This window comes from Rhinolophus sinicus, chromosome 18 (genome assembly GCF_057876585.1).
Source record: "Rhinolophus sinicus isolate RSI-liver-muscle chromosome 18, RSI-T2T, whole genome shotgun sequence".
Lineage (NCBI taxonomy): Eukaryota > Metazoa > Chordata > Mammalia > Chiroptera > Rhinolophidae > Rhinolophus > Rhinolophus sinicus.
The window spans coordinates 108,084,743-108,109,023 of record NC_142518.1 but is presented as its reverse complement, the minus strand read 5'-3'; the positions used below and the strand labels follow the sequence as shown (position 1 = coordinate 108,109,023).

General features: G+C 41.6%; 1 non-coding gene across 1 annotated transcript in view; it reads right to left on the bottom strand.

The window, feature by feature from the left end:
• The window catches only part of LOC109459202 (uncharacterized), a 224,685-nt gene that overhangs the window by 178,573 nt on the left and 21,831 nt on the right, over positions 1 to 24,281 (bottom strand). Inside the window, exon 8 of the transcript XR_016019901.1 lies at positions 21,053 to 21,248. This is a non-coding gene — a transcript (uncharacterized LOC109459202). The remainder of the gene's footprint in view (positions 1 to 21,052; positions 21,249 to 24,281) is intronic.

Sequence of the window (24,281 nt, the reverse complement as noted above, 5' to 3'; positions counted from 1 at the left end):
CTTTTATAGTGAGAGTGGAGACTCCAAAAACTTCAATGCCAGGAGAGCAGGAAAAGCAGAATGAGCACAGATCAAATAGAGTCAAGGACTGGGAGGGCCACAGAGTTGTCCCCAAAGGGGCTAACCTGGTCCTCCAAGTTACAAAGATCAAAAACCATGACAAATTCAAGCTGGCTATTTCTGATGGCAATCTGGTTAAGAAAGACCTAGCAGCATGGGCATCAGGCAGGTGGCAGTACCATGTTTCTTCAAGGTTTTATTTGCATTGGACCCGAGTTGGCAACCAGGTAGAGAGACAGAGCCCAGCACCCCCAGGGAAAGGCCTCACAAAGCCCAGGCTGGAGGTCAGAGCCCCAGCCAAGCAGGATAAGTGTTCAGTGGGTTCCTGGAACACCTCCCAGCATCACCCACACCACAATGTAACAAAGAAGGCTGGAAATGAATGAACCCCCATGGGACTCAGGGGCTCTTCCCAGAGGCACTTAATCCTCGAGGTATCAGGCTAATTCCATTTGCCATGTACTGGTGGTGGTGGGTGGAGGGGGACTTCTACTATCTTGCCAAGCTTAGTTCTTAATGTTTCCAGTCCTGGGATTCTCTATGTCTTCTGGCTGCTAACCTTTAGCAACTACTCCTGATTGGGGCTGGGGCCCCTGGAGTCTGACAATCAGGTGGCAGGACTGGAATGCAGGGTCTGTCTTACCATTGTGCTCTGCCAAGAAGGTCATCAATCTGCCGTGCAGGGCCAGTACCATGTAAGGGAATGGAATTCAGCTTTTGATTCAGCAACCCAGGACACTAGCTCACATTTTATCAATATCTAAATGATACCAATAGATAAGATTCGAGCACTAACATTTCAGTGTCAGTGGCCTCAGAGAGAGTGTCAACATAGGTACTAGATGGATTCACTCTTCTAGATCTAGTTCCCTTCTCTCAGCAAACTCCTGCAACACCGAAGGAATAATTATGGCTCAGTGGAACACTGCAGAGCTCTAGCCAAAAAATAAAGTCACATCAATTTAAACGAGCAAATATGAATTTTTGGAAGAGAAAATAATTCTCTTTCCAGAGGCAATTATTTGTCTCTTCACAAATGTTTGCCAATATAAAATCCCCCTTCCCTGTCTATGGAGCTCAAAAAACAAGAATCCCAGCAGTGTATGTGTATGGAAGGGGCTTGAAGGCCTTGGGGCAGAGGGGCAGGGATGGCTTTGCACGGAGACTTGACATTGCTAAGGGGAGAACAACCTAAATCTGAAACTCATGCGCAGCGGAAGGCACACTCACAGAGGAAAGGCAGCAAACGGTGGGGTGATCGTTTCTTCATGTGTGCCCCACTTGGCAGATGACAAAGCACTTTGGTATTCATTGTCTCACTAGAGCCACCCCACGGCCTCTCTGCAAGGCAGGCAGGGTAAAGACTGTTAGATCCATTTTACAGATGAAGAAGCTGAGGTTTGAGGGCTGGAACAGCAATCTATTGGACTTCACTTCAGAGCTGCTCTTATCCCACAACCATGGCAGTATCCAGGTGGCAGTGGACACACAATGACATACGACTTTACCCCTCCACAGCTACCTGACGCCCACCACAGCAGCCACTGCTCTTAATTCATAGAGAAAAACTGCCTGCATCCTAGGTTTAGAGGCAGCTGTTCAAAGCCCTTCACACCCACATCCACCTGTTTCCTGCTGGAGGCCAACAGATGATCGAATTTAATTATCATTAGGCACCAAAAGAGGCACCTTCCCTGTACACCTTCTATAGATAAGTCAACATATGGGTCTCCCAGCTACTAAAGGGTTTGCTTAGAACACTGCACTTTGATTCTCTTAAAGCAGTAATGGCCACACTACTACTTCCCCACACACCAAAGAGCCACCAAGGTGCAGCCACTGCCTAGTACCTCGAGGAGGCATGAACTTCCCCCAGCCATGTAGACAACTAGGACACCTTTCAACAGTATCATTCTTAGACTAGGGCAACCAGGTCCCGTACTTAACACGGCCTTGCTCTGGCCCTGCTCTAGCCACACTATTCCCCATAGGACAAGGAGTCTAGGGGGCCAAGGGGACTTGGCCACCCGAAGTCTCTGCTTCCTTCTTCTATGCTACTCTCGCACCAAAGACCTTGCAATTCCCCGCCCCTGTGCCCCAAGCCTGTGTTCATGGCCTGTGCAATCCTCTTCCCTAGTTCTTCTTTTCTAAGGATGGATCAAACCACGGGTGGGCACAACCTAGGACGGCGGGATGAATGAGGGGTGGCCATGTGGCAGCTGTTGCCCTTCCATCCATTGATGGTGGAACTTGAACATGTGGGCTACAGCAGTTCTTCTCAAACTTGAATGTGTTTGTGGATCACCTGGGATCTTATTAAAATGCAGATCCTGGTTAAGTGGGCCTAGAGTGGGCCCTGAGAGCCGCCATTCTAACCAACACTCACATAATACTGCTGCTGTGGAGTGGGGTCCATGCTTTGATGAGCAAGGCTGGTTTTTACACGCATGCATGGAAGGCCTGTCAGAGTAAGGGACAGAGCCAAGAGGTTGGAAAGAAGGGGGAGCTGGCAGTGAGCCTGCATTTTATGCCCCGACCCCAGGTCTGCCAAAGTTAGGGGTGGCCTTGCCTGTTACCATGCCAAGAAGTATTTTACTACCCCACCACAGTGTTTGGCTCTCCGAAATCAGCCATTCCACCTTGCTCACCACTGGTCAGCATCAAAGACTGAAGATATGGAATGCGAGTAAGCTGGACAAGAGACACTACATTCTTAATGACAACATACTTTCCAGCAAGCAGTCCCGTGAACTCTGTGGCCTGCGAGGGAGGACGGGACCCTTTAGGGCGGACCTCACTCATGCACACTAACACGTAGCCGAGCAGCCAGAAAATCCCAGCCACTTGTCCACTGCCTAGCTACAAACAATCTGTATTCGAATTACCACACTCACCTGAGTAAGCCTGCAGTTTTCTCTGTCTTTTATCATTATAAGAGAAGGGTCCAAATTAAAAATAAACACAAAACTACAGAAATATTGTTTAATTGCAATATTTGACTGGGGAGAAAACCACCACATACATTCCTGAGGCACAGTTTTCAAAACTTTTCAACATGGTTTTTATCATATTATTGATTATATGCCCTACACTTTACATCCCCATGACTTTTGTAACTACCAATTTGTATTGCTTAATGCCTTCACCTTTTCCCCCCTGCCCCCAACCCCATTCCCATCTATCACCCTGATAGATCTAATACCTACCTGGCACCATACCTAGTTATTACAATATTGTTGACTATATTCCTTACGCTGTGGCCCACATCCCCATGACTACGGTGTAACACCCATTTGTACTTCTTGATCCCTTCCCCTTTTCACCCATCCCTAACCCCCCTCCCATCTTAAAGAAGTCCCTCTAAGATTCCTTGTAATAGTTGTTTGGTGATGATGAACTCCTTTAGCTTTTTCTTGTCTGGGAAGCTCTTCAGCTGTCCTTCGATTCTAAATACCAGGAGGTACTAGTCAGGGGGATCGCTGCCTAAATTATATAAATGTCTAACCACTATGCTGTACACTTGAAACGAATATAAAATAATATTGAATGTCAACTCTAATGGAAAATTTTAAAAGGGGGGGAAGATCAATCATACTGTGATAGTGTGGTACAGTGTCAGATGGTTGCTGGATTTATCATGGTGATCACGTCTTTAGCATGGGGAATATAATCAATAATGTGGTAATAACACTGTATAGAGCTAGGTGGGTACTGTTGAATAGCTATGCTGTACACCTGAAAGTAATATAATATTGTATGTTAGCTGTATTTTAATAAAAAACCTTAAAATAAACAAACAAAAACACCTTGTCAGCATGAACTCATTTAAATCCGATAGTAATACGAGCCCATATAAAACATGAAAACAAAACTCTGTATGGAATATGAAATGGGGTTGGCAGCCCAGAGCCCTGTTTACTTGGGACCCAATTGACTGATACACACAAAGGCCCCCAAGGCAGGTTCAAGAAATATCTAGTGCTCCAAAATGCTCCTTTAAAAATCACCACTGAAACATATGTCACATTATCAAGGTCAGACTTTCCTCCTAATCTTACTGATTAGCACTCAGACACAAGAGAAGCAAGAAATAAAAATAAAGATGAAGTCATGCCACAATGGTCCGAGGAGTGGCTTTAAGGCTGCCAAGTGTTTTAACAATATAGCCAAACCAAGCCTCATGATCACTTGAGGAATACAGAGAACTGGGTCTGAGTCCTAATTCTTCAGCTAACTCACTTTGTGACCTTAAATAAGGCCCTTCCTTTCTCTGAGCCTCAGACGTAGGATCCAGACGGCCTGTGTCCATCTCTGACACTCTGGGATTTTAGGATACTTCAGGATTTCATATTTGAGTGAAGATTCATGGTCATATCATCCATCACAGATAGATGCTTAAAGGGAAAAAATAAAGGAAGACTTTGTGTTGTTCTGCTGGCACAGTTCTGTGCTTTCGTTCAGAAGCTCAAAGCATTTTAATAGCTTATTCCGTTGGACTCATAGCAGAAAAACAAAAAGGAAATTAATCTTGAAGAAATCATATGTCTGCAATCTTTGAATATCTCTCGCTCAGTAAGGTTCCAGCTGCTTCTGCACATTGCCTGCTTTATTGACTTCTGGATAGAAGGAGACAGGATAGTATTTGACTTTTGGGGGGAAAGGAGGTGGTCTTTAGGGTATAAGACCAGGGAATCAGAGAGATCATTAGGAAGCATTTGCAGTAATTTAAATAAGAGAAGATAAGGACCTGAAGCAAAGTCATGTTCATGGAGGTGAAAGGGAGAGGACAGACCCAAGTGGACACACTGACAGGACTGGGTGATGGAGTTGAGGAGGTGCGAGGGGGAGAATAAATGCCAAGTCGCTTACTTGGGTGATGATATGCATGACAGCGCCATTATCCAAGCTGTGACTCTAAGGAGGAAAAAGAGCGTTGAGGCAAGACGATGAATTAAAGGTTGGAACGCGGACTGTGAGACGCCTGTGGATCACCAGGTGGAAATGGTGTCTGGCATGGTTTCAAGTCCATGTACAAGTCCAGGCAGGACCAAATGCAACCGTGAGGTTAACTTGGAAGTCCTCAGCCTCCTGTAACTAGGGGCCCTGCCTCCTTGTAATTTTGCCATGTTACACCTCATTTATTCATTAAAATATTTAGAGTCCCCCCCCAAAAAAAAAGTATCTAAAATCCCTACTTACTTTGCTAGGCAAGGGGATACATACGTAAATAAAAATAGATATGATCTCTGCTCTTGTACAGCTGACAGTCTAGCAGGAGAGACAATAAGAAAAAAGATACAGATATCATTTCCAATTGTGATAAATACTATGAAGGAAACAAATGGGTACAGTGTTCAAGAATGCGAGAACGAGGAAGGCGGACCTCTCGAAAAGGCCTTTAAACCAAGACTTGAAGGACATTCCTGGACAAAGGAACAGAATATTTGAAGACCTAGGAGCAGGAAGAATTTAGTCACAAAGCTGGCATACCGACTACCTTGGGCTCGGTGGCATCCTTACAATATTTGCTGCTGCTGTTACTGATATTTAAATGATAGTAATAAAGTAGTACAATAAGGCATGATCATAAAATTATACCCAAGCCAAATCAGTTGATGCCCATGAAATGGTGTTTAACAATTTTATGTTGTCACTGATGGGACTGGATACAGATGGTTACATTAGTCAGATATAATATTAACTTAAACAAAACTTTAAACAAAATTGCTACAGAGCTCTGCATTCCATTACTAATAGCTCTGATTGCCTGAAATCATGCCAGTATATTGAAGTCGCACTCTAAGCAAAGTCACCATTTTGTAGAATTCTGGTCAAACACTGTTATTGAGGAAGCAATACTTAAAACAACATTCCTTTTAATGATTAAATAGAGGGTTGGAACAAATTGCAGAACAGAAAAAAAAAAAAATCTATGTAGCCATTAGGGAAAGGATAAGTAGATTGTGTTTTGCAATTCCTTCCTGGTGGGTTTACAATTATTCCACAGCGTGACAGCTAAAATGCCTAAGAAATCACTTACCTGAATCTCAATAATAATTAGTTCTCTATCCTTTGTATGTTCACCATGAGTTCTGTTGACCTCGCCACATGGGAAGACTGAGTTTACCCATTTACAGTTCTAACTACCTATTGCTTGCAGGCAAAGAAAAGTGTGCTATGGATTGAACAATTCTTGGCCAGCAGTGTGTATTTTAACTAGAATATTTAAGATGCGTCAGTTGAAAAATTAATGTTTGAATCTTAGCCAGCTGGGTAAGGAAAATAAAAACAAGCTTTATTTGTCATACACATAGATTTAGCTATATGGAAGTCTTTCTGCTTTTAAGATGAAGCCTTTATGTCAAAAAAAGGCAAAAGACAGAAATACTCCTCCTTGTAGTATAATTGAAAAGGAAATGAACAAATTGGGTTAATTTATTGTGCTTCTAATTTGGCTGCAAATTGTGATATTGCAGTATTACAATCTACATGTGGGACAGACAACATGCAAATAAAGAACTCACCAGCACCTATCAACTATTCACTTATTCCCTTGTTTGTAAAACTACTCAGCAATGCATGGCCTGCCTGTGGGAAGCTATAATTAAGGCAATTTTTAAAAAATAATTAAGGGCTATTTTTTAAATTAACATTTAAAAGTCCAATGGCAGTTCTTATGTCTTTTGTCTCACACCAGCAGGATCGGGAGGATTGACAGGGTGGGCCGTTCAGAAAAGGCATTCGATCTTACCGCAGCCCTCAGCCAATGAGCCGTGTGTGATTGTGGCAAAGGACTAAAGGTCTGTGGCTTGCCAGTGGTGGATGTATCACTAGGGGCTATCAGCCACATTCGCCCGCCTGGAACACAGCGGACCTCTGGTTTAACACAGGTATGTGAGCTACTGCATCTGCTCAGGCTGAGGAGCACAAATATCCAACGCTATTCAGTTTGCTTCGAGCCATTTCCACAAATGCTACATAGCCCAACAGGACACAGACTGTCTTCAACACCCCTGGTTCTGGCAAACAAACTGGAGAAAGGACTTGACTATTTATAGCTTGATTTTGACTTTCGGGGTTTCCCTAGGTTCAGCTCAACTGTAGTGCAGAGGGTATATATTTTGTTTCCTCAGGTCAAACAAGCCAAATGCCACAGGCCACAGAATTCTTTTCTATGCTTTAGAACTCATAACTGATGGATGAGCTCTACATCTTTATCCCCTCGATCCTCCTCCTTTTAATATAGGGAAATGGAGGTTCTGAAGGATTAGATGTTGTGCCTAAGGTTTCATGGCCAATTAGTGGCAGAGCACTGGCTAACACCCAAGTTTTCCCCCTCCTGGCAGGGCTCTGTCCAACACGCTACATCGCCCCCTAAAGTCAACTTGCTACACCATGTCCAAGCAGTCAGTCATATGGAGCAATTTACTGGCATGAAGAGATGTTGTAAGTCAACATAAACTCCAAGGCTCTTACAGAATGACCTGGTTATTGGGCTGCTCAGCCTCCCTCTGTAGTGAGACCAAAGCTAACCAACTTGCTGGGACACCATGGCCCAAACAGGGTCTGACTGGCTTAGACTTGAACTATGCCCCCTTATTCCTCCCGTTACCCCTAACTCTGACCCATCTTCCTGCGGTGTGCTTCATGACCTGACGCTCCTTGGCTTCTCACGTTGGCTCTGTCACAGATACCCACTCTTTTTCCTTTCCTCCCAACTTCCATGCCACCATGGTCCCTGTCCTTGGGTCTGCCACCCCACTGCTGCCCCACCTGGCCCTCTCATTTTAGGAGTTGAAGTACAGGCACAGTTCTCTCTTTCTCCTGGTCCAGGTGGCGTAGACAACAATATACGAACACTCACTTTTTCAAAATATCGGCTAGAAGCTTCTCTCAAGCACCCCTTGGCCTAGCTACAGTGCAATGAAAAAGGATAACCCAAAGCTAACCCGGGTCCTTGCAAAGATCATGAAAGGCCTGCTGAATGACAAGAGGAAGCTAAGTTTTACCCACAATTAGGACTCAATGCATTTCTTATATTCTTGGCTTTTCAAAATTGTTCACATTTCTATGGTTTATAATACCTTTCTTCTAGCTAGAATATTTGCCAGGTATGAAATTACTATTACTTAAGGCAATTGTTTTGGTGATGTTTTTAAAAGAGCTCAGAAGTCACCTAAACTATCATAAACATAATTCCTCATCATCAGACATCATGGGTAGAGAACTTTCGAGAAATCATCTCTGTGTAGATAATGTTAGCAAAAAAAAAAAATTAGGCCTTGTTTAGCACATGTGTACGGTACTAGTGATTGGCAATAGCATAAATATATAAAAATGTCATTCCATTCAAACTGTTGCTAAATTTATGATAATTTAATCACGGGCTGGCTGGCATGTTTTACCTTTCCTCTATTAAAGAAAAATAGCAACAACAGGTTTCTGAGTAAGAGTATAAACATGAGCTCTTAGGGGGTGTTTAACCCAGTTCAGAGAACAACTTGTTCCTAAGCGCTCTGACAACATTCATTTGCATATAAATAATTAGTGTAGTGATTTCAAATGATCTTTACCTACTCATTGGAGTACACTCCATCAAGACTTCTACTTGGCAATATTTTCTTAGGGGTTTGCAATATCATTTGTGCTTGCAAATGACAAAAATCCATCATTTAAAGTAACCTATGATTTGGAGTTGTCACGGTATTAGAATCCCCATCCCTCCCTCCCCCTTTCACTCCGGTCTGTATTAGAGAGGTCTAACTACACTACACAGACACATCTCAGCATCCACCGAATCCTCGTTAAAGAGCATTTAGGATAAACATGTCTATAAATGCCCGTGCAGTTAGGTCTGAAGCACTTTGCCAGGTTATTAGTGGTATACAAACCAAAACTCCACTTAGGAACCAAAATGTTCAGGGCTTTAAGAGATTTCAAAGGAAAAGAAACAACCATGAACCTCTATTGTTTTCATAAAAAAAACAACAACTAAGTAGTGTAAATTTTTCAGGAAAAGGGTAAAGTGTCCTAGTAATTCAAACACTATGAGAGCCATGAAAGGGAGCTCAGAGGTCATCCAGGGTGACCCTACCCCTGGCAACAAAACTCTCAGCAGAAGCCCAGAAACCGAGCTTCTGCTTAAAGACCTCCAGAGCCTCGGAGCGTCCTTTCTCCAAAAACTCTTCCCATCATCCAACAGCTCAAGGGATTAGACAGTCTTGCCTTACATTGGGTCAAAATCTGCCTCCCTGTAATTCCTCCATATCGGTCCAGGTTTCCTGGAGGGGAGGTGGAACCCCTTATGTCTTTATGGTTCTTTACACGACATTTTTCTCATATGTCTTCTCACTGGACTTTCACAATAACCCTGTGAGGGAGATATTCCTACTACCCTTGTTCTATCGAGAAAGATCTGGAGGCTGAGAGAGCCTCAGTTACTGCTCAGGGTTGCAGAGGGGTAAAGGGGCAGAGGCAGGGCTTCAACTCAGGTTCTCTAACTCCACCTGTTATGTCATTTCCACTACCCCAGTTGGCATTGGTAAAACATTAAAAACAAATAAATAAAACCTTCTGCTTCCCCATGAGAACAACACTTGAAGGCGGAAAGGGGTAGAACAATTGAAGGTACACTCTCTACATACTCTCCCTGAGAGCTGTCTGCTACTCACATGACTTTAAATCCCTCACACGGAGGGGCCAAAATCTGTATTTCTAGCCCAGGCACTTATTCTGAGTTCTGGAACAAAGGAGTCACCTTCCCATCTGGATGTCCCACAGTACCTCAAATTCAGCAGGTTCCAAGCTGAATCGATCAATTGTTCCCCATTCTCTCTCTGCCTTCCATTCCTGATCTTGGTCAGAAATAAACCCCCTCTACCCAGGCAGCCATGCCAGAAACCTGGAGGATTAGCCTAGACACTTCTCTCTCCCTCACTTCCCCTCCCCACATCATAAGAATTTGACCACTTTAAAATGTCTTTATCTGCCTTTTCCTCTCCATCACTGCTGCTACTACCTCATTCCATCCACCATGAAATCTTAAATTCAACAGCCTCCTAAGTGGTCTCTGTGCCTCCAGCAGCAGCCCTCCCAAATCCACCTGCCTCCATAGAGATCACCCCCAGTGATCCAACATGGCAATCTGTGTCTCTCCCCTGCTACAACTTTGCAATTGTTTGCTGTTGCCTCCTGAGTGACTGTCAAACCAGCTGATCCAGAAAACCACTGGGCATGTGGGTGAGACATCTTTATATTTTTAAGTTCCCTAGGTTCGTTGAATGAATCAGCAATGCTTGGGAATTAATGGTGTACAAGGCAATGATTCGACTCTTGCCCACCTCCCTAGTCATCATTCCCGACACTCCAGCAATCCTAGAAACATACCATGCTGGCTCACACCTCTGTGTTGCCACTCAGGCTGACTCTCAGCCTAGAATGTCCTTTCTACCTTGGCCAATCTCTACCGAACCTTCAAAATGTAACACACATGTCGCTTCTGCAAGAAGTCTTTCGGGATCTCATCAGACTGAATTAGATGCCCCCGGTCTGTGATGCCAGAGCACTGCAGAGGTCTGTATCATAGACAGCCCTTAGCACATTGTGGTGAAGTTATTTCCTTAGGTGTCTGACTTCCTGACAAGCCTATAAGCTCCTCAGATGAAGGAACATATTTATTCATCACTGACAAGTGTTTTTCACGTAATAAGTGCTCAGTAAACATCAACCTGAAATGAGCTTGATTTCAAGTCAAGGCTCTACACTAACTAACTGTAGATTTGGATTTTAGGAAACTCAATCCACCTGCTTAGGCCCCAGTTCCCACATCTGTAAAATAGGATAAAAATCCACATGTTCATTCATATGCCAAACATGTAACTGTCTACCAAGTGCCAGACACTGAGGTGTGTGAAGATTGAACCAATCAGTTAATGTATGTGAAGGTTTTTTTGTAAACTCTTACATAGTATTGCAACTCTATTTCTGCAATTTTAGCTTTTGCTTAGTCTTTCGGAACCAGAAATAACAATTTCATTCCATAAAAACAAAGTCTACCAAGCTCTAGTGTCCAGTAGGGTCACCAAGGTATCAGGGTGAAGTCACTTAGCCTGGGGGGGGGGTACACTGGCCTAACCAGGATTGGAGGTGCACTCTGGGAAAGCATAGCATACTGAGAACCAACTCTGACAGGTGCAGTGCTAATCTCCCAAGGACACGGGCTTCACAGCTGGGCAACACTGAGGAAAGGTCAGTGAGCCCCAATCCTTCTCTCCACTGCCATCCGCCTAACCTGTGCTCAGGTTTCCATGGAAAAGGGTGCGGAGCCCTGGTGCAGCCGGTTAGACTGGGCTCAACAACCGGACTTCCTAAGGCTCCTCCAAGTCTTCCTGAAGCCTGTTTATTCAGGTGAGTACTGGGTCCCCTGAGAGTCACTCCCAGGGGCAGCAATCTTAAAGTGCAGGCCCACAGGGCCCAGGGAAACCAAATTGACTTGCTAGTCCTGGGGAATGTGAGCCTAGAGCAGCCCTGGGCTATTCTCTACCGAACTACACTGTTGTCCTTGAGGGCTCATATCCTGCAGGCCCAGAGGGGACCATAAACTCCCCAAAGTCCTTGGCCTAAACTCCCATTCTCTCCTATAGAGGTGTTCATCCTCTGGGGTAAGCTCCAGTCCACAGATTACTACTTAGAACCCCAAGCTCTGCAGGCATCTAGCAATGACAACATACAACAAAATGCCCACATTCCTAAAGGAATCTGATCTGTCATTGGTCCAGAAGTAACTTCTAGAGTAGGGGAACTATCAGAAGTTATTCCAAGAGCCAGACAAAGCGGAGATGGAAGCATTTTTTTTTTTTTAAATATACAGAGTCCACAGAAAGTATAAGTCTACATTAACTGAAGCATGTTATCAAGAATTTCCTCTGGGTATCATCCAGGTGATCATACCTACCTCCAAGAAATTGCAAAGTTTCGGCTCTTTGATTGACAGAAAATAAAAGAGATGCAACCTGTGTTATCACGTTATTGTATACTCAGTGCCACACAGAGTTAGACTTCAGGGAATCACAGATCAGCCCATAGACTATCTTGACCATTCGTTCACTAAATATTTACTGAGCACCTACTATATAGCTGGAAAATCAGCCAAAATCTATCCTTGGAGAGCTCACAGCTTAGTAGGGAAGACAGACATATAAACAAAAGAGTTGCAATATGATATTGTGTAAAGCTCACAAGAATTCCAGAACGAAATGTAGTTCATTGTGCTGGAATCCTCAGAAAAGGCTTTGCAGGGGAGGGAACATCCAAAGTGTTTTAAAGGATGAAGGCGGATAAGCAGGAAAAAGTCTGAGCAGAGGGAAGATGTTCAACATCCCAGAAGAATATTGCTGGAGCCTGAGACAAGACGGGGTGGAGAGGAATGAGAAACGAAGCTAAAGCAGGTAGGAGGCACATCAACATGCCATCTAAGCAGCTTCAACTATAGGCTTTAGGAAAGTGAGGAGCCACCAGGGAGACTAAATATTTTCCTGGTTTTATTATTATTATTTTTTTTACTTTGTTGTTGTCCCTATTGTTCTTGTTTTTGTGTGTTCTTTGCAGTGAAATGGCATGACTACATTTTCAGTTTGGAAAAATCACTTTCTGTTGGTAGACTACGTGGAGGGTTTTTGGGGGGCATGGTGAGAGATCAGAAATAGAAAGACAAGATAGAAGATCACTGCCACAGTCTAAATGAGAGATGACAAAAGCTTCAACAAAGAAGTAGCATGGGGATAAAAACAACAGATTTAAAAGATATGTATTAGGATAGAATAGACTTGGTGACTATTTGGCTTGGGAGGAGAGGGAGAGAGGAAGAATGATGGCCAGATTTCTGTCCTGAGAATCCCAGACGGATGGCGTTGCCAACGACTGGAAATACGACGGTGGAACAAATTTGGGGGCAGCGGGGATGGGAATAATTTAGTTTAGACATACCGAGTTTGAGAAGTCTGTGAAAAAGAGACGTCCGGCAGAGATAGTTGGATAGCTGTGTCTGAAGCTCTCAAGATATTTCAGGACTAGAAATACATATTTGGGAGTTATATGTGTGTAAATGATAGTTCATATCTTGGGATTACATAAAAATAACCATGGCAGAATGTATTCACTGATTGCAGAAGATGGTCAAGAAAGGGGCAGACCATTCATAGGCGGCAGGTAAAAACAGCCTGAGATAAATGATCAGACATAAAAGAACCAGGAGAGTGAGGGATCGAGAAAGTAAAAAAAGGAGAGAGATAAAGGAGAGAGAAAAGAAAAAAGATGCAAAATATTCTGAAAGTAACATAGAACTTGGCAATGAATTGACTCTTCCCTATCCCATTTCTCTTACAATCGAATATTATGCCAAGTTTCAAGTGATTAGAAGAGTAATGGTATAATTAACAGAATTAGGAACACAAGAAGAGTAAATAGCTAGGGGGGAAAGCTGTTGTGTTTCAGCTGGGATATACTAATTCTGAGACGCAATCAGGACATCAATTTCTAGTTAGCAGATGGGAATCTGAGACAATCTCAGGAGAAAGGGCAGGGCTGGAAGTAAATATTTGGAAATCATCTGTATGAAGGTATTAGTGGAATCCATGAAATTCCCATGGGAGAGACTATCAAAAGTGAAGAGGAAAAGAAGATATGCAAATGGCCAAAAAAGCACATGAAAATGTGTTCAACACTGTCATTAGAGAAATGCAAATCAAAACACGAGATACAACTTCACATCCACCACAATGGCTGTAATAAAAAAGACTAACAATAACAAGTGTTGGTGAGGACATGGAAAAAACTGAATCCTCCTACCTTGCTAGTGGGAATGTAAAATGGTGCAGATGCTTTGCAAAAGTCAGGCAGTTTCTATGGAAAACAGCTCAGGAGTGCCTCAAAAAGTTAAACATAGAGTAGCCATATGATCCAGCAATTCCAGTCCTAGGTGTCTACCCAAGAGAAATGAAAACAGATGTCCAAACAAAAACTTGTACACAAATACTCATAGCAGCATTATTCATAATAGCCAAAGGGAACCCAAGTGTCCATCAACTGATGAATGGATAAACAGGAAATGAAATGTCCATTCAAAGGAATATTATTTAGCCATAAAAAGGAATTGGACTTTATTTAAAAAAAATTTAAAGTATGCTCTGTGAAGGACATTGTTAAGAGAATGAAAAGAGAAACCACAGACTAGGGGAAATATTTGCAAAATAAATGTCTGATAAAGGACTTGTATCTAAAATATACAAGGGATGCTTAAAACTCAACAGGAAAACAAACAATCCAATTTTAAAATGGGCAATGGATCTGACCAGATATTTCACCGAAGAAGATATACAGACGGCAAACAGGCATATGAAAAGATGCTCCACATCATATGCATTAGGGAATTTCAAATTAAAACAACAATGAGATACAATTATGCATCTATTAGAATTGCTAAAATCCAAACAACTGAAAACACCAAATACAAGCAAGGATGTGGAGCAACAAAAATGCTCATTCATCATGTGGGAATGCAAAATAGTACAGTCACTTTGGAGGCCAGTTTGGTGTTTTCTTACAAAACTAAGCATATCTTAGCATACGATCCAGCAATCACATTCTTTGGTATTTACCCAAATGTGTGAAAAACTTACGTCCACACAAAAACCTGCACATGGATGTTTACAGCAGCTTTATTCATAATTGTCAAAACTTGGAAACAACCAAGATGTCCTTCAGCAGGTGAAGAGATAAACTGTGGTCCATCCAGATAATGGAATATTATTCAGCACTAAAAAGAAATGCTCTATGAAGCCATGGAAAGACATGGAAGAACCCTAAATGCGTATTACTCAGCGAAAGAAGCCAATCTGCAAAGGCTTCCAAGTATGATTCCAAGTCTATGACATCTTGGAGATGGTAAAACCATGGAAACAGTAAAAAGATCAGTGGTTGCCCGAGGTTTTGTGGGAGGAGGGAAGGACTGCACTAAAAATCCCGTGTTCCAACTACTCATGAAAACTATTCTGTATCATACTGTAATGATGGATACACGGCATCCTGCTTTTGTCAAAACTCATAGAAGTGCACAACACAAAGAGAGAACCCTAATGTAAGCTATGAATTGTAGTTAATAATAATGTAAGAATACTGGCTTATGAATTATAACAAATGTACCACACCAAAGCAAGACGTTAGTGGGGGAAAACTATGGTCAAGGGAGTGGGGAGAGGGGCATATATGGGAACTCTGTATGATCTGTTCAATTTTCTGTAAATCTAAAACTGCTCTAAAACATTAAGTTTATTAATTAAACAGAAAACTGAGAATGAAGTACTATTATAGTATACGTTACAACATGCACGAACTTTGGAAACATTATGCTAATGAAGAGAAGCCAGTCACAGAAGACCACATATTGCATGATTCCATTTATACAAAAGGTCCGGAGTAGGCAAATCTATGGAGACACAAAGTAGATGAGTGGTTGTCTAGGGCTGGCAGGGGGGTTAAGGGGAAATGGAGAGCAATTGCTAATGGCTATGGGGTTTCTTTTGGGGGTTTTAAAAATGTTCTAAAATGTATTGTGGTGACGGAGACACAGCTCTGTGAATATATTAGAAACCACTCTAAATGGATGAATTGTATGATATATGTATTGTATCGCAAAAAAGCTTGAAAAATGCTAATGAATTGGAAAATCTCAATAAAATGGATGATTTTCTAGGAAACTTAGCAAATTGGAATTACAAAGAAGTAGAAAACATGGGGGGAAACTATGCTGTTAAAAAACATTTCCTCCAATGGTTATTATAGTGCCCAGATAGTTTTTGAGCAAGTTTTTTCTAACTTACAAAGAATAGAAAATTTCCATGTTCTAAAAGTAGTTTCCAGTGTGAAGGAAAAGAAGGAAATAAACCCCATTCATTTTATAAAACTAAAGTTATCCTGTCCATAAAATATGATGAAGAGAGAGAGAGAGACAGAGATTGATTGAGAGCTGAAGACTAATGTCAGTTACAGGTATAGATGCAAAAACCCTAAATAAAATACCAGCTATCCAAACCTGGCAAGACAAAAAGAATACTACACTATAAGAAAAGCGGGATTATTCCAGGGGCGCAGTCTAATATTAGGAAATCTAGACATATAGTTCATCACAACAATTAGCTAAAGAAGAAAACATGTAGGAATGACAAAAATTTAGTATCTTAAATTTATTTTAAAAATCCCTTAAAAAAAAAAGAAATATATCTACACCAGAATAGAAAATTGGACAAAAGAGTAAAGAAAAAAGTTCAGCTTCACTGGTATTAAATGGATGTAAATTTTAAAATAAGATACTAATTCTTCGCAGTCAAATTGGCAAAAACACTCAGTGATATCAAAAACAGGGCATGCCCACATTCTGCCTCTAAGATGAGAATTATTATAGGACTACTTAGCAAAACCCATCCAAAGCCTTAAAAATGGGCATATGTGTGGAATCCACAATTACACATCTAGGAATGTATTCAAAGGAAGCAATTAAAGATTTTCACAAAAACTTAGCCACAGAATTCTCATCTTTGCATTATTTATACTAGGAAAAAACCAGAAATAAACTAAGTGTCCAACAGTAGTGAGTTAGTCTAAACTGTGGTACTTTCATACAATGAAATTCTGTATGAGCATTTAAGGTATAGAAGAATAATGAACTTAAAAAGAATGTTCAGAATACATTAAGTAAAAAGCTTATGAAAGTATATAGAATATAGAGAGAAGAAGACTGAACGGTTATAATAAATTGTTAATAGTGATTGCCTCTGAGTGGTAAGAATATGGGTGACTTTTATGTCCTTTCACGTTTTCTTTCTGTATATCTGTGTTTTCTATATGGTCTACAATAAATATGTATCACTTTGTTAAAGAAAAATTCAATAAAAGAGTGCCTTTTAATGCCTATACTATTAAACTCAAAAGTTCCACTTCTCTAAACTTATCCTGATAGTCATATATCCACATAAAGATTTTATGTACAAGAACATACATTATTATAATAGCGAAAAAAAACCAACTAAGTATTGAGCAATAGTAATTATAAAGTATGACAACTATCAATATAGCTATAGAATGGAATAGTGGGCAACTATTAAAAATCATGAGGTAGAAGAATATTTAAATACATTTTAAAATTCAGTGAAAAAAGCAGATTATAAAACAATACATATAATACAAAGCTAATTTTTAAAAACAATCCATGTAGAAAAAGCTAAAAGGAAATATACCAAATGAACAACAACTATTGTTTGCTGCGAGTGATAAGATCACAGGTGATTTGTTTATTTTCATTTTTCTGCATTTTACACTTTTTCACAACGTACCTATTTTTAAACTCCAGGAAACAACAACAACAACAAAAAAAAACACTTAAGTTTGCATTTGAGGAGCAAGGAGAGAGAAAAGGTAGAGCATAACAATAAGTATAAACATAGAAAACTCTGGAAACCAATATATCAAGATGTTAAGAATGGTTTATTCTTATTGGTAGGAACATGGCTGGAGGTTACTTTTGGAGGTATGATTTTCTATTTTTTTATTTCCTAAAAATAAAAAATAAGATAAATAAAACCAAATGAGAGAGCTATGGATACTTCCGCTCATTGGTCCTGGAATGGTAAGGACATTTTTGATCTTCTGGGAGAGCCCAGTTCATTCCTGGAACAGGAGGGAGCATTCATAGCCACTGCTTTCCTCCCCTGGCCTCTGGGGCTGAACATGGGAACACTACCAGTTAAATAATGCAATGATGCAAGTCTCTCCATTCCACTGCTTGCCGGGGAGTCCCTCACCCTACACCAACAGCCCCAGAAATCAGGCTCATGTACCTCCAGGCCTTCAGAACCCCCAGTCACGCAGTCTCCAGGCAGACGCATCTCTCCCCTGCCATGGCCCTCTACTCTGGCTCTTACGCCATCTTCCCCCTGCCTCTAGAATGTGAGCTCCTGGAGGGCTAGGACGTACCGTAGTTTATCTCAAATCTTGCCTCTACCACAGCACCTGGCATAGAACAGTGGGTGGTCAATGAACATTTGTGAGACTTTGAAAGGCCGGCAGGTATGAAACGGTATCTTGGTGCCAGACTTGGGAGTAGAGGGGCAAGGATACCCGCAGTGTGTTTCCAACCCTGAAGTGTTTGAACCCAGCCCACTGCTTGGCGACTTCTTGTAGGTGCATGGCTGTGATAGTCTCATGGGTAAAGAATGCCACCTAGTGGAATGGAGTAGGCATGGCTGCCCATGATAAAAGTGTTCAAACAGATCTTTAAAATAAAAATAATACAAATCATCACAGTAAGCGGAACAGTGGGGACCAATGCACTGTCTGGATAAGGGCATGGCACTGATGAAGTCCCTATGGCATCAGTATACAAACTTACCTGTGACACAATCGGTTTCCTTTGTTTCAAAGTGAATGAACACATCCTATCTCACCGCCAAGGGCTTACAAATTAACCGTAAGGGTCAAATTTCATAATGCTTAGTCAAGGTTTTTGTGGATGCTATGGTACTCCCATAATTTTAAAATTATTCTACCATTTTCAGCATTATTTCTTACTTAGTAGGGAGATGATGGAATTTGTCTATCATAAAAAGTACGTAAAGGAAGAAATTGCCTTTGCTAAAGTTTCATATAATGAAAGATATGAAAAAATAACTTTTTCCGTTAAAACAAATTAGTCCTTTATTTTGTGGGTATCCCAAGCCACAGACTAGGGTTTTCAGAAAAAAAGCTTTTAGGAACAGAAAAACTCATGTCAAAATTGCATAGTCCTTATATTTTCCCCTTCAAATATGAGGCAAGTAGTGGCTGTCAACCTGAGCATAGGGAAACTTCTCAATTTCCTCTCACATCAGAGTAGAATGAGTCCCCATTACTCAAGCTCACACACATAACAAGCCTGAAAGCGTTGTGTGTTAAATACTCCAGACTTGGCCTGTGTCAAGTGATGCCCTCTCTTTCAATGCAATGAACTGGAGGCAGTCAATTTGGACTTGGAGCTTCACAGAACCACACAGACGTCATGATGCCAAGACTACTATCCTATACGCGGCTTGAGAAGCCCATTCTGGACAAGTACGCTTGAAAAGCGAGGCACAGGATCTTTTTTTTTTTTTTTTCTTTTTTAGTTGAGCCAGGCGAAATCCTAGCCGGCATAACTAGAAAGTCTGTGAAACTCAAGAGGTAACACCTCCCCTGCTTCTAAACACCAGCACAATAACAGAGCTCAGAGTAAAGTGGGGCAACCTCCATAACACCTTTCCTCTAGACTGTGGCAAGTTTCTGACTGAATTCTTTGTCTTCACTTGTCCTAGTTTGGCCAAAACTATACCAGTATTCTCAAAGTCTAATTCTGGCCATTTCATATTTCTCCTCCAACCACTGTTCAAAAACCTTCAATGCCTCCAAACTGGCTATGGAAAAAAGTTGAAACACCTCAGTATACGAAGTCTGACAATTAAGTTCGCGAACTTGTTGCAACGGTGTTGCTAACCTTTTTTGATATCAGAGGGATTATTCATTATGAATTTGTACCAACTGGACAAACAGTTCACCAACTTTACTATTTGGAAGTGCTGAAAAGGCTGCGTGAAAAAGTTAGATGACCTGAACTTTTCGCCAACAATTCATGGCTCTTGCATCACGACAATGCACCAGCTCACACATCAGTCTCTGAGGGAGTTTTTAGCCAGTTAACAAATCACTGTATTGGAACACCCTCCCTCCTCACCTGATCTGGCCCCCAATGACTTCCTTCTTTACCCGAAGATAAAGGAAATATTGAAAGGAAGACAGTTTGATGACATTCAGGACATCAAGGGTAATACGATGACAGCTCTGATGGCCATTCCAGAAAACGAGTTCCAAAATTGCTTTGAATGGTGGACTAGGCACTAGCATCAGTGCATAGCTTCCCAAGGGGAGTACTTTAAAGGTGACCATAGTGATATTCGGCAATGAGGTATGCAGCACTTTTTCTAGGATGAGTTCGCGAACTAAATTGTCTGGCCTTGTAGTATTCAAGGCCCTCAAAAATGTGGCCCCAAGCTAACTTGCCAAAAATATTTGACATCATTTACACATGATGAGCCCGTGCTCCAACAAACTATATTGTTCACTCTTCAAGTGTATCACTATATGTTTTTTTTACCTCTCCAGCAGTGAAAAAAAATCAAATCACCCCTAAAGGCCATTAGGACCATTCTCAAGTGCTATAAATGGCCTGCCCAGAAAAGAAGTATCTTCACATGTGCCATCACACAAGACACTGCCTTTGAGAATACAGATCCGTTGGATGACGAGTCAAGAGTTTATACCTCTCATCACCTCACCTGGGTCATTTAATGACTGCTCAAGTACTGACTAGTCCACTGTTTCCCAAATGTTTTTTGAGTTTTGACATTTCATTGGTTCTTATATTTGCTTATTTTTTGGTATTATTTTCGTAAAACTCACGGACCCATCCCCCAAAATGCTATCACTTCAAAAAAATAATAACGTCGATTCAGATGAATTTGGCTTTGGGAATTTTAGAGCAATTTTTTGAGGCACTTTGAGATCCTATGAGCCACTCTGGAATGTCCCTAAAATTGGAGTTGAGAATCATTGTCTTGGCAAATATGTTTGCCTCTCTATGCTTTTATTGTTTTCACCTACAGAATGAGAACGAATGATGCTCCTACTCTCCCCAAGTCTCTCAGCCTGGGTGTTGTGAGAACACAGGCTGCAAATAAAGAACTTTGTTTTCCCCAGAATGAAGGAGTCATATGTAACCCAGATAAAACAATTTAAACCTAACTCCAAAATTCCCTTATGATAGTAAACATTCTAAACATTACCAACAAAATTTGAGACACTATCACATTATTTGATAGCACAAAGACATAAAGTTCTTTCAGGCTGCAGAAAGACATTATGTTACTGAACTTACACTGGGAGACCACAATGCTTTGGAAGGTGTGCATCCAACTTCCAAACAGAATTGCCCTTGGGAAGGAACTGGATTTGGAGCTGGCTTTAGCTTCTGTGAATAGAGAAGTTCCTTCTGGGGTAGGGATGGGAGGTCAGGACTCGGAGAAGATAACCTGTCTCAATTTCCATGGCCTTCTCTGTTGAAATGTTTCTTTCTGCAAAGAGATTATAAGTGAAGCAATGGGAGGAGAGACTGGAAAACAAACATACATTTTGTCCCCACAAAGCCATTTTGTCCATAATCGCAATTCAGTGAGTTCTTTTTGATAGAATTCTTTTATTGCAACTGTCTCTAAAAGGTTGAACTTCTCCAAGCAGTAGTCTGTGGAGAATTCCCATCGTAGCCTATAACTGCAACTGTAAATAAGAGGTCTATAAGGCACCAGAGAGTCTCAGAGCAAAGGGAAGGTGACAGAACATTGCAGCCTGCTGCTCTGCCTCCAGGCTGTACAAGAAGCCTGTCCATCCCAAGTAGACTGGGAAAGAGTTCAAGTCATTCTAAAAGGATTATAGGAAGGAATCCAAGAATTGTAGACCTCTCTCAGAGCCAGAAGAGACCTCTAGAGATCATTTGCTATAGCCTTTTTACAGAAAACAAAGATTTATGCTATTTTATGTAGGCCTAAGGTTAAGAAGGTTATCACTTGGTAACCTCGGATGAAAATAACTATTATGAAGTAAACAATACAAGTGTACAATCTCAAACAATAAGATTAAATAACTTTTTAAGATTCTATGACTATTTTTGCATATAAAAAAGGTCAGCATGGGTTAGCTAATCTGAGTGAGAAACAGTCCCTCCTGCTTCTTAGGTTTGTCTTCTTCCGCATCCTGTTGAGTAACTGCTTAGGTCACTAGGTGCCTCCAGCTCTTCCCAGAATCGGGTCACTTTGACCTTTCAGAGGAACTACCATTCCAAAGACCCAAAGAAACCCTGGAGGGATGAACTAGCACTTGGTTTCCCTTAGGAATTTCCATGTGTTTAGAAAAGGGGGTCTAGATGAAAACAAACCCATTTTCAGAGCCACTTATACATCCCGACAGGAGGCTGCTTATTTCCCAGATCAGACACTAGTTCCCAAAACTAAACACACAGCACAGCAGTGGGCTTCAGAAGTCTTCATTGCTCTTGCCTCCTCAGCCATAAGAGATCATAAGTTCCAGATCTCCCAAGACTTGGCACATTAGTTGCCAGACAAGCATAAGGGAAAGCTATTCCATGTCTGAAAGAGCTCTGCATGCAGAAGCTAAAACGCCACCTTTCTGGGACATAGACAAGAAGATCAGTGCATTGGATGAAATATGGGATTAGACTTCATCCTGCCCTGGGACTCCAGGAACACTGAAGGGGGATGAAACGAGCGATCACACCAATCCCTGACTGGTACGCTACACTTTGAAATTTACAAACAACTTTCTCATCCATTATTACAGTTGTTCTTCACAATACCTTTCTGAAGCCAATATTGTTAGGATGATTTTAGAGATGGGAAATTTATTCACAGACAGGTCAGTCAGTGGCCCAGAGTCATGCAGCTGGTAAACAGTAGAGCTAAGACCCCAACGCTGCTTTCCTGGCAATACAAGGCCTGTGGACAGAAGATAATCTTCTGTTTTCCTGTGGCCCTATCACCCTTTCTGGAGAGACTCCAATATGAAGACCTTGCAGAAGACACAATCTAATCTTCTCTGGGAATTTTCTGCGCAGCTGTGGAATACACGATCAAGGGCGTCTGCGGTACTATGGCAGAAAGCATAATTAGCAGAGTAAAATCTACTCTCGAGGGAGTTCCTGTTCCTTTTTAGATTTCTTAGCATGGAGCTCTCTATCTCCAAAGAGGGACATTACTCCTGGATTTATTGTGAGTGCCTATGCCTGAGTCCTTGAGAACTAAACAGAGGATTATTTGTGTTTTACTAGGACAATAAACATACCAAGAGGTAATAATTTTAAATAGCAGCAGTACTGTGGGCTTCGTAATGACCAGAAGGTAGTAGCACCTCATTCATTCAGACCCTAAAAGTGTAGAAGTTAGCACCATATCTATCTTTATAGTGTCTATGAAACACTCGTTTTCCAACCTAATTAATCTGGTACTAACTTAAATATTTCCTTACCTTTTCCACCCTAAAACAGAGGTCAGGGAAATTATGCAATAACATAACTCAGTCTCAGCCATGTTTGTTCATTTTGAGAGTCTTTCATCTTGAAGAGCAGTGATGAATCTACCTGAAAAGGAATATCCTAAAATGTCTCCCCTCAGTAATTTCTCCAGTTCACAAAGAAGACATTTTAGTTTGCAAATACTTAGTGTGTAGGTGGACCTCTGATTGTGATTGTGATGGAGTAGCTTGTAGCAGACTAATATTCCTACTGAGAATAACTAGGAAAGCCAGATAACATTTTAAAACATCTGTTTGAAGACACGAGAGCAATGGTAAGGCAACAAGAGTTTGGGAAAGAAGCGATAACACTGCAATCATATTTTTTCCCCTCAGGACATTTGCTCATTCTGGGTGTCGTGCGGGGAGGCCTGCGGGGTCTCTGCTCCCGCTCCCCACACAAGAACGCAGGATATGGTGAGGCCAAAAAGGAACACCCACGGAGCCATAGATGGGGGAGTCATACCACTATATTCTCGCTGGCGGCATCCGCCTCTCTGCAATCTGCTCTTGCTAGCCCAGCCACCATCTTCTTGCTAGCCCCCATTTTTTTCTCTCTCTTCTAGCGTACCCACAGCAGTTATATTAGTGGCTAATGGCTCACTGGTTACAGCTGACGGCCAACTAGCCACAGCTGGTGGCCATCCAATCACAGTTGATGGCCATCCACTACCTGAGTCAGCACCCGTCCATGTGAGGCCGAGAGCCTGGAAACTACTTTCTGGGGCTCTGCCCCCACACTGGGCATGAGGCAAACGGGTGGGAATATGAGCAAGGGCCTGGACGGAGGGCCTCTACTGAGAGGAAAGAAACCAGCAGAGCTTTGGGTAGTCTTTTGGGGACAGAGAAAAAATATTTGAAGCTTGAAGAGCTGGGATTCTGATGAGAAAAAGGGGGAAACTGAGGCCAATATTCTGTCAGTTTGTCCCTCAAGCTATTTACTGAATTCTGAAACTGCAATAACCAAAAAACTAAGAAAATGTCTGTCAAACTAGAATTTTATACATAGCAAAAATACGTTTCAT